This window comes from Equus caballus, chromosome X (genome assembly GCF_041296265.1).
Source record: "Equus caballus isolate H_3958 breed thoroughbred chromosome X, TB-T2T, whole genome shotgun sequence".
Classification (NCBI taxonomy): domain Eukaryota; kingdom Metazoa; phylum Chordata; class Mammalia; order Perissodactyla; family Equidae; genus Equus; species Equus caballus.
Window position 1 is genome coordinate 105,094,932 of NC_091715.1, and position 12,196 is coordinate 105,107,127.

Here is a 12,196-nt window from a genome sequence, read left to right on the forward strand (position 1 = left end):
TCAGAGGGAGAAAGTCAAATACCATATGATCTCACTCATAAGTAGAAGATAAAAAACTACAAAAAAAAACCACACATAGCATTGGGGATTGGACTGGTGGTTACCATAGGGGAAGGGGGGAAGGGGGAGGGCAAAAGGGGTGATTAAGGTCACATGTGAGGGGATGTACTATAATTCGTGTTCAGGTGGTGAACATGATATAATGTATACAGATTTCAAAATATGATGTACATCTGAAAAAGATAAAAATTAAAAAAAAAAAAAAGAAGAGGAAGGGAACAATCAGAGTAGATGTTGGAGTGGAGATGTTTCTGGGTTCCCTATTCCGTCCCATTGATGCATTTGTCCATCTGTGTGCTAGAACTTCACTGTCATAATTACCTTAGCCTTAGAATGAGGCTTAGTATTTGGTAGCGTAAATCCTCCACCACCTTCTTCTTTAGGAGTATCTTGACTATTTTTGGTCCTTTGATTTTCCATACGCATTTCAGCACGAGATTGACAAATCCCACAAAGAAGAACCTGTTGGAATCTGATTGCAACTGCACTGAGTTTTCAATAAACTGGAGGAGTGTGACATTTACAATTTTGAGTCCTTCAGTCTATGAATATAGCGTGTCCTGATTTATTTCAGTCCTGTTTCATGACTCCCAATACAGTTCTATCATTTTCTTTGTGGAGGTCTTGCATGTGTTATATTGGATTTATGTTTAGCTACTTCACGTTTTTAATACCACAGTCAACTTTAGTTTTAATTTCATTTTCTAATTATTTTCTTTTCTTCCCTGCTTGATTGAGGGATAGTTGACAAATAAAAATGGTATACATTTCAGGTGTACAGCATGATATTTGGATGTACATAAACACGGTGAAATGATTACCACAAATCAAGCAAATTAACATAGCCGTCACCTCACATAATTACCATTTTTTAATGATGAGGACACTTAAGATCTATTCCTCTTAGCAAATTCCAGTACATAATACAGGATTATTATTAAGTATAGTCACCATGCTGTACATCAGATCTCCAGAACTTATTCATCCTTCCTAACTTCTTGAGTCAATGTTGCTGTCCTTTTTCCAACTTCTTGGGAAGAATACTTAGTTCATTAATTTTCAGGGTTTCTACTTTTTCCTCTGATTCCTACTTTAACTGCCTCCCACAAATTGTGTTATTTGGTATTTTCGTTGATTTTCGGTTCAGATGGTTTTCAAATTTGGATACGATTGCTTCTTTTATCTATGAGCTCTTTTAAGTTGACTATTTTCAAATATGTAGGAACTTTTCTAGTTGGCATTTTATTATTGATATCTGGCTTAATTCCACTGTGGTCCAAGAACGTGATACATGTGGTTTTAATCCTTCGCAATTTCTTGAGATTTTCTTTCTGGACATGATACGGTCAATGTTTATACACATATGTGCTTGGAAAAAACTGTAGCTTCCCGTTGCTTGGTAGCTAGAGATGTAGACGTAGATATGGATATGAAAACACCGAGGTCTATGTCTGTATTAGATCGTTTGTTAATCATTATATCAAATCTCCCATCTACTTACTGACTGTTTTTCTGTTTGTTCTATCAGTTCCTGAGAGATGTATATTATCCAACTGATTGTTTATTTCTCCTCCTCGTTATGTCAATTCTTGGTCTTGTGATTTTAGACTATGTTTTTAGTTGACAACAAGTTTTAAGACTGTAGGAAGTGATAGATACACCAACAATTATAGCTGGAGATTTTAACCAACCACTCCTAGAAACTGAAAGTTCAATCCAACAAAAATAAGCAGCAATTTCAAAGGCCTGAGCATGATAATAAATTTGAGTTGTCAGATAACATAAAACTCTATGCCCAACAAACAGAGAATATAAATTCTTTTGAGCACATGGACTATTTACAGAAATAGACTATTACTTAGGAAAATGCAAGCCTCAATAAACTCCAAAAGATCAGTATCATAGAAACAAGGCTCTCTGATCTTAGTAATGCTTATGCAGAAATTAATAGCACAAAGATAGCTTTAAAACATCCAAATGTTTAGAAACAGAATAGCGTATTACTCACTAAGCCTTGGGTTGAAGGACACCAAGACATATTTAAAATTGAATAAAGGGCATATTCAGCATCCCTCAGAGTTTAAAAATATACTTACTCGATACCCTACAATGCCACCACTCGGCCCTTAGCCTAGAGAACCCCACGCACGTGAACACGAGCAGACATGGCCAAGAAGGCGCAGAGCTGCATTGCTTGTAAGAGTCCCAAACTGGACACAACCCAAATTCCAAAACTACTTGAATGGATATGTGAAGTGATATATCCGTAAATGGGATATCATACAGAAAGAAAATGAACAAATGTGGCTACACACAAGTTGGGTGAATCTTATGAGCATAACATCAAGCCAAAAAGAAAAATGAACAGACACACTAGAATATATATTATAAGAGGCCATTTTTATAAAGTTCAAAGACAGGCATGCATAAATAGACGATAAAAGTATACAAAATAACTGGAGGTGTAAGGCAAAAGCATGAGGGCCTTTTACGGGGCTGGTCGTGTTTTATTTGACTCAGGTAGTGGTTACGTGAATACCCACATTGTAATTATTCCTTCTGCAGTATAGCTATGTATTATGCAATTTCTGTAGGTGTGCGCTATTTCACAAAAATAGCTTAAATATTACTCAGTACTGTCAAAATCCCACAGTTGAACCCCTTTATCATGTTGATTTTGGGGACAAATATGTGCCTCGAGTCATTAGAGGCAGCTCTGGGTATGTATGTGTATTTTGGTAGAGATGGGAGTATTTGAGTGGGGTAAAGCATGTCACATACCATATTAAAATTTGTTTGATGAGAAGATGGTCTAATGGGGTTTCCTTCATTTGCAATTGACCCTACCTTTCTAAAAACCACACACAATGTAAGAAAGTCTGCTTTCATTCGTGACAGCAGATCCATTCTGGAACTTTTTCACTTGCCAAGTTATCTGTGGCTGATATTAGTGGCTCTCAACTCTTAGCATACATAAAATGTATGTCAAAGGAAGACTGTTAAATGGCAGAATCTTTGGAGCCACCTCTAGTACAAGATGCGATAGGTGGAAAAAGTCTTCATGGTGAACAAGTGCCCCTAGACACTCTAAGCAGGTGATCCAGGGACGCAGGAAACCAACATTGCAGTGCCTAGTACTTCCTTCGCTTCCGCCTCATGAATAAAAATGTCTGGTCAATTCGGTCACAAGCGAGGGTTGACTTCTGCCCCAGTTCCAAAGCGCTTCATGGTCTCCTATTCACTGATGCCATGGTTTCTGATTCTCTGTCCTTCTGGTCTTTTCCCTCTCCAGAGCGTCCACTCTATCTGATGCCTACAGGTTGGACTTCTCCTAGTCAGCTCCTTGACCCTCACTGTAGAGTATTTCGTCTCTCTTCCCTCTTTGTAGGTAGGGGTTGTGTCTTTCCCTTTCTTACTCCCATCCCAGAATGCGTAGTGCTGGGCTGAAAACATAGCAGAGGCTTGCAAAGCGCAGTTTTTCTCCCTCAAAGGAGCTGAACTTCAACACCCTCTTTTATTAGTCGCCAGATCCCCAGACCGGACCGAGCACATGCTTTTATAGAAGGAAATCTCAAATAGCCTGCAGAGCCAGTCATGAGCCAGCCTTCTAACTGGGTGCCAACGATGTCATGACACCCACTGCAGACACACTTCTGGCTGTTCTTCACATGCCTTGCATATTTCTTTCTCACAGTTGCAAGAATATTCTTCAGAAATTACCACCGTTCTTCGGTAATTCAATGTTTCAGTCTTTGCTTTCTAAAACTCCATAAACATCTCAGCAGTACTCAAAAATGCCCAGTCTCTTCTATTTCTTCACCCTCCTCCTGAGTTCCTAGGTATTTTTTTCAACTGGGATGGGTCACTGCTCTTCCCATGGGTCCACTGAAAAAAGTAAGACACGGTCTTTATCCTTGTGGAACTTATATTCTAGTGAAGAGAGACAGATGATGGACAAAAACATTAAAAATTAAAGAGGATGATCTCAGAGAGCGATGTGTGCTCTGCCGAAAGGAAGCATAGAAAGCAAACAGAAAGAGTGAAGTTGGGCAACTTTAGCTTAGAGAGGGATGCCTGGAATGAAGTAAAAAGTTGAGGCTTCCACCTATCCGGAGGAAGAATATTCCAGATAGAGGGAACAGGAAACACGGAGCCCTGAGGCAGGAGTGTTCTTGGTGTGTTTGAGGAACAGCAAGAAGCAAGGAGAGCTTCAGCCAAGTGGTCCAGGGTAGAGTGGAAGGAAATTACGAGATTGGTCTTTTTTTATAAGTAGAATGGGAAGCCACTGGAGGGTTTCAAGCAAGGAGGTTACAGGATCTTGCTTTCATTTTTAAACTATTTCCTTTGCCTTCTGTGTAGAGAGTAGAACGCAGAGCTCTGTTACAGGTAGCCAAAAGCACTTTCATGCATTTAAGCAGAAGGGGGAATTTGGTGATTACAAAGGTGTTAAAAGAGCCTGAAGAAGAGACTGTAGGTTGTGTTTCCAGAACTACTTTCCTGAGTAATACCACAGAACTCGTACAATCAGGAGCGTGGAGAGCGAGGAAGCTGTTGCCCTAACAGCTGGCCCAGGACTACTCAGCCTCTGCTCAGATCATCACAAGCTTCAGCTTCAAGACCACACTGCCTCACTCTCCATCTACATAAGCAAAGTAGGTGTCCCATGCTTTGCCTTTCAATACCCACAAAACTAGGAACTGTCCCCTGGGGCCTCTATTATTGCTGATGCAGAAGAAGCAAACGCTTCCAAGACCGTGCTCACTAGCAGAAATCAGAAACCACAGAAGCAGCAGCAGCACAGGCTACACCTCACCTCCCCTTCCAAATCTCAGGCAGGTTTACCTGCTTGGCGGAGGCTAAGTCATCTGTGTAATCCAGGCCAGAAGGGCAGAGTTCTGGAAATGTAGACGAGCTTTCCAACCTCTCCCAAGCCTTACTTGCTGTGATTGGGGTTGGAAGGGAGTCAAGTTACTTGCTGTAGGATACGGAACTGGAAGAGAGTAAGCCAGTTAGGAGGTTATTGAGTAGTCCACCTGAGAGATGATGGTGGCTTGGACAGAATGAAAAAAGCAAAGGTGTTGAAACGTGGTTGGATTTACATTTTACATTTAAATTTATGTTTTACTCAATAAAATATATATATATATATATATATGAAGATTAATACTTCCTTTCACCCCTGCCCCAGACAGTGAAGCTTGGTTTAGGAGCTCCTCTTACGTGTGTCAGAGTATCACACTGTATTGGAATCTCTTGTTTCATTATCTATACTTCTACTGAACGATCATTTCCTCAGGGGCAGGATGTGTGTCTGGCTGTGCATGGCACAGTATCTGGCACGTGGTGCTCTGTCAAGAAATATGGTTATCGCGACGAATGAAGGAATAGTGGATCACTTGAGTTCGCCAGCTCAGTGGCCTGGTGAATTTCTCTTGCTGAGACGCTCTTATGACTTCTCGCTTATTGCCAGTGTTGCCGGCTGGGGCCACATCTCCCAGCACGCATTGTGAAACCCTTTGGGCAGTCAGAGACTGGACTCCAACGCCAAGTGAAGGGCATGGGATTGGATTGAGCCTTACTCAGGCCCACACACATTATGTTCAACTAAATTTCCCCCTTACCCTCCATGGGAATGATTGCCCTAAGCACACATCCCTTATTACAGCAAATCAGAAACAGGCAGAAATCCTACATTTTGTCCTGTGCTCCCTTGTGAACCAGCCTGTGTCCACATGAATAGCAGCTACGAACCTGTGCACAGAAAGGTGGAAATGCTGAAGTGGCTGCTGTACACACCACCTGAGAGTGCGGCTGAAAAGTAAGTGGGGAAAACTGGGTAGTTCACTGTGGACTGAGCACTTTGAACAAAATTATATTTGAAACATTTAAGTTCTGTGATGACAATAAAACGCCAAGTCCAATCATTAGAAAGTGTAAGGTAAGAGGACAAGATGGTTCCATGTAACTCGGGTGTTTGACACCCTTGCCAGCTAAGCCAGAAACTGTGCTTCAGGTCTCCCCAGAAAAACTACGATGAGCAGTCAGCTGCTTTGCAAATTCCCACTTCTAAATTAAGAGGGTAAAGTAGTAGTTCAGAAATGAATTTAGTGTGATTTATGGAGCTTCGCACTTTGTATATTCCTTGGAGTTTTCAACTCTTCTTGGAGCCTGCGTAGGACAGGGCTCTTTCTCATCTCCTGGATTCCAGGAGCTTCAGGCTGTGGCAGACACATTTGGGACACATCCCAGGCACTACTAGCTCCCCCTGGACTGCATTCTCCAACTCTTCTGTGTGCCTGCCCCTGCCCCCAGCCAGAGTCACACAGCTCATCTCAGGAACGATGGAAAAGGCAAGCCTGCTCCAGTGACCCACATTTTTCCTTCTAGCCTGCTCCAGTGACCCACAGTTTTCCTTCTTGCTTGTCCTATTGACTGACCAGAAAATGGCCACCTAACTCCAGAAGAAGGTCTTCCATTTTTTTTAGCACTGACCGTGTGCTCAGCAATAGTTTTAGGTGCTTTCCATGAATTAACTCATGTTACCCTATCTGGAAGTTCTATTGTCATCTCACTCTAGAGATGAGGAAACTGAGATACAGAGAATTTAGGCAACTTGCTTAAGAACACACAGATAGTGAGTGGCAGAGCTGGGGTTCAAACCCGTGCAGTCTAGCTTCAGAGTCTGAGCTCTGACTTGTACTCGATCATCTCCCCTCCTGCTGGAAACTGGGAAGAATAATACCTACCTACCAGGGCTGTAGTGAGGATTAAACTATTATCATTAGTCCTCTGCAGGAGGGTGGTCATTTTCTGACCAGTGGGCTGGGGTAGAGAGTACTTTTTGCAAATTAAGTTCCAGACACAATCCTCATGCTGAAACAGGCACTTCCGCTTATTTCTTACTAAGTCCAAAGTGAAGCTCTGCAGAAACAGACTGCCATAATAAAGCATTTCGGTGGAAAGAAGCTCTCGTAGCAAGTTGGCCTACAATAAAACACAAGGAGGGTCACTCTGACTTCATTTCCATAGCTGACTCCTAAATAGGATCTGCAGGTCCACAGCGAAGCTTTTCCACACCTAACAGCTTTTGGAACAGGTTTGCGCACTTGCATATGTGTGCATCCTGTTCCGAATGCCCTTTGCTCTACATGAGTCATGTCGGCATTAACAAACATAGCCTTGGTGGCTGTTTATCTACTAAGGCACATTGACCCTTCATGCCCCACCTAACTCAATATACTCCCTGCAGGAGAAACAAAGTCTGGGGGAACCAATCCACCGTGAAATGAGGAATGTTCTCATAAACAACATCAGGAACATGGAAGCTGTTTGAAGAGCTGTGGTGGGTTCTTCTCATCTTGTTTTAAGGAAATTGATGCTTCCCAAGTAAATGTTGCACTCACCTCTGTTGTCTATGTTAGCCCACTGTGTACATTCAAGGGATTAAATGGCAATATGCCCACATCCTGAAGAACAAACTAGAGAATGGCTCATGTCTTTAAAATTCCATGATGCCCAAGAATAAGAAAGTGGCTTAAGTTAGTCAGGTTCACAAGCTAAGAAATAAATCAAATAAATCGTTCAAGCAACCTTCCCCTTTAGGCTTGACATTTCTAAAAAGGGAAAAGGTACACGAGAAGAGCAAATGTGGCTCCTTCCTGATTAGGAGCACCCAGGCAACATTTGGTGGAACTGATCAATTGTAGCCTGGTTTTTTTTCCCCACTCAGACTTCTACAAGGTCAATAAGTACCTAGAATGACTACCGTAATATGTCTTTTAAGATGTCAGGTGTTGAAATTACTTTTCAGTATAACCCGCACAACCCTTGATTAGGGTTATTTGTTTATTTGTTAAATGTAGTAGGGACTCAGGGGAGAAATCATGGTGGGTAAAAAGAGCTTGTTTTGAAAATGAGAAGGAATGTGGAGAGAACACAGCTACAGATGCCAGAAGTGAAGCTTACAGACTTTCAAGGGAAATAAGACCGGCACACACAGAACTCTAAATAGAAGGTACTGTGTGATCAGGGCACAAAGAGAGCCACACAGTGCACACACAGTTAGAGACCTTACAGCTGGCTTTGGGGAGAAGGGTATATGGTATGGGCTTTACAAAAAAAGGTGGGATTTTGGCAGAAGAAGGAAAACTGGATAGCTGCAAGAGAGAGTTGCTCAGGGAAAGGCCAGATGCCCCATTAGGTTTGAGCCAAGTGTGCATGAGCGGAAGGGCAGAGAGGAGCAAGCTACAAGGGTAGGTTGGAGTCAGTAAATGGCTTGGAGGCTGAAAGGATTAAAGAGGGGTGAACACCAGGGGTGGAAAACCAACGAAAAGGCTTTTGCAAAAGCCTAGGTCAGGGATGAAGGTGTGCACTGGGGCCAGCAGCAGCGGCATGAAGAGGGTGCAGTGGGGAGAAGCATCGTGGCCTTAGCTTTGGAGGACAAAGCTGACAAAGATATTGTGAGCCACACACAAAGGCCTAGATAATCAGGAAACACTCTTTCTCACTTTACCAACACCTACAGACTTCTCCCCAAATGGGAGTCAGTTATGATAAAACCACAAAAAAGTAAATGAGAGATTAGTATGGGATGCCCCAGTTGACTGAGTCAAGGGGTAAAATGAACACACAATCACTTCGGGGGCTTATTTGATTATTGGAATGCCGTGCAGTGCTGAGGCAAAATGCCAGATGGCAGCAGCAGACAGCGCAGCTGGCAGTGCGGTCTCAAATCTGAGACAGTACTGCGCTACCCCTCACCCCACACATAGACACACAGTCCCTTGGATGGTATTCACCCTCACCCTAAGAGCCCAATTGTCCCAGAAAGACCTCATTTGGGCGTGCAGCCTCCACTATTAGCAGGGTGGTCTCAGTAACATCTTTTGTGTCTGCATTTCTATAGCTTGGGATTCTCAGAAGTCTAAAATCGAAGATTGGAACGACTTCATCATACAGCTGGCAAAACCATTAGACGCCTCTGCATAAAGTTCCCACTAAGTAGTCAGGTAGTCTGTCCCTGAACATCTCCGATGACAGGGACCTCATTCCATTTGGGGCCTGTGCTGAATATTGTTTCTCATTATCCATCCTTCCCTAACAATTAGTGTGTCACCACTCTGTTCTGCTGTGTACCCACTCGGTATCTTTGCTTACTTGATCTCATTTAACCCTCACAACACCTAATTTATAGAGGAAAATGAGGATCCAAGAAAGTGACTTATCCAGGGTCACACAGCTGCTGAGTGGTGCAGCTGGGATTTGAACTCTTAAGTCTATCTGGCTCTGATGTTCCGTCCATTAGAACTTAGTCTAAGCCAAAATCTGTCTGTCTGTAAATCCCGCCCACCACCAGAGTTATAACATCCCTTCCCGGAAAGAGGGTGGCCTCTTTAAGGTACCGTTGGAGACACAAACCTTCTGGATCTCTTTCACCATGAAAACACTTGAGAAATGCTGACAAGGCAATCAAAGTAAAAGGCGAAGAAGGCCACATAGCCAAGCCTTTGGAAAAAGTGCCTGTCCTTACCCTCTCTTGGCTTACATGGTGTTCAGCCTTCTGCTCTCTCAGTGCTCACCAATGAGCCTTCTAATCGACAAATCTGATGGCCTCCTCCATGTCTTTGTCTTCTATGACCTCCAACCTCTGGAAGTTCTCCTCTCTTAGTGTCCAGAAGACTTCATAACAGCTGGGCTGGGTCTTAAAGGAAAAGTAGCAATGTGCTGTACAGAGAAGGGGGATACTGTATATTCAAATTCCCGTTCAACATAATCATTGATGTGCCTAATAGGCAATGCAAACGTCAAACGTTAGAAACCAAATTTTTCTTATGTTACATCATATACAAAGTTAACTCAAAATGGATCAGAGACCCACCCTAAGAGCTCAAACTATAAACCTCTTAGAGTAAATCATAAGGAAAAGCTTCATGACATTGGATTTGGCAATGAATTCTTGGACGTGACACCAAAGGAGCTGGCAACAAAAGCAAAAATGCTTGGATTAGACTACATGAAAATTAAAAACCCTTGGGCGTTAAAGGACGCTATCAAGAGACTGAAAAGGCAACACACAGCGGAGGAACCTCAATGGCGCCCACCGGGGTCTGTGTCAGCACGCCTGGACCAGGTCAGAGCAATGTCTCGGTCTCCAGGGAGGTCCCCCCTCTCCCCGGGATGCCACCAGAGCCCACCAGATCAGGCCCGTGCATCTTCTGTATGTAGGAGATGGAATGAAGTTTTTCATATCCCTGACCTTTGGAGAAAGTTTGAATTTGAACTGAACCAATCAGCAACTTTGTCTTTTCAAGCCACTCCTCGTGATCTCATTCAGCAGATCTTTAAAAGGCATGTTGCCTGTCTCCAGTATGTCAGCTTTAAGGTTGATAGCAGTACTGAATCAGCAGAGGCTGCCTGTGATATACTTTCTCAGCTGGGAAATGGTTCTCCACACCTTGGGCTTGATTTCTAGGGCCAATCCAAGTTTTATGAACGTGTCAAAGTCTCATTTTGTGTCAGCACTTACACTTGCTTGTGTCAACTCAAAATCATTATCATCAATCAAACTTGAAGACCCACCCATGGATGACCCTTCACTGAAGGTTCTGGTGGCCAATAATAGTGATACTCTAACACTCCTAAAAATGAGCAGCTGTCCTTATGTTTCATCTGATGGAATCCTTTGAAATCTAACTTGTTTGATATTAGTATAGCGACACCTGCTTTCTTTTGTTCATTATTAGCTTGGAGTATTGTTCTCCATCCCTTCACTCTGAGTCTGTGTTTGTTCATCTGATGGAATCCTTTGTGTAGCTGATCATTGTCAAGGCCTTAGAGAACTGGCATTGAATTATTACATTCCAAGTGATGAACTTCTCCTGGCCCTTTCAAGTGAGACTCATGTTAACCTTGAACATCTTCGAATTGATGTTGTGAGTGAAAATCCTGGACAAATTAAATTTCATTCCATTAAAAAACAAAGTTGAGATGCACTTATTAAACACTCCCCTGGAGTTAATGTTGTCATATACTTCTTTTTAAACAAAGAGGAATTTGAGACATTCTTCACAGAAGAATCCCCTGTCACTCATCTTTATTTCGGTCGGTCAGTAAGCAAAGCGGTCCTAGGACGGATAGGTCCTAACTGCCCATGCCTAGTTGAGTTAGTGGTGTGTGCAAACGGTCTTCAGACTCTTGACAATGAGCTGATCTGTATTGCTCAACACTAAAAACTGAACAGCCTTGGGCCTCAGTGCATGTGAAGTTCGCTGCAGTGCCGTGGTTGAGTTTGTAAGGCTGGCTGGGAGGAGGCTCGCGCAGCTCTCTGTGATGGAGCAGGTTCTGACCCGGATGGGGATTACGGCCTGGATAAAATTCACGCTGAAGCCTCCAAATACCTGGGAAGAACGTGGTTCCCGGATGTCATGCCTAGCTGGTAATTGTCTACCAAAGATTCTCAACTTTTTTTTTTAAGGCAGTAAGATTAGGTTCTTTCTGTCTATGCAGACATAAATTTTAAGATGTATTGCTGAAATGTTTTCGGTAAAATATTTTATCATTTGCAAATTGTCTTAATGTACTGCAGCAGAAACATTTGAAAAAATAGGAGAAATTTGAAAAGCCAGAAATTTCCATAAATCGGGTGCAGACGCTATATTGTGAATTAGTTCATATGCTAAAGGCTACAGATGGTTTCTAGATAAGCTCCTCAGCCTTCCTTGAAGGCATGTTTTAGCTTGCTAAATAAATTTATAATATTAAGCTTTCTATCCTTTAAATTATGCATTGACAACTTTACATTGTTTTAATTGTTTTTGTTTCATTTTGATATTAATATATTTTACAAAATATTTAGTATTAAAAACAGAGTAAAATCAAAATATAGATATAAGGTTGGCTAATTTTACTTCCTTTTTAGCACTATATAAGATGATATTGGGGATTCAATAAACAACTTGTAATTTCCAAAAAAGAAAAAGGCAACACACAGAATGGGAGAAAATATATGCAAATCATCAGTGTAGCACACCCAGGTGGTGTCGCAGAATTGCTCGCATGTGGGGATCCCCTCCGCCTGCACACACATACACAAATCTGGTGTCAGAAGTGTTGTGAGTGTGAAAGTAGAGTTCTGCAT

General features: G+C 42.3%; 1 pseudogene; it reads left to right on the forward strand.

The window, feature by feature from the left end:
- The first annotated feature begins 5,792 nt into the window (after nucleotides 1–5,792).
- On the forward strand, nucleotides 5,793–11,498 carry LOC138921786 (F-box/LRR-repeat protein 21 pseudogene; annotated as a pseudogene).
- Nucleotides 11,499–12,196: the final 698 nt, after the last annotated feature.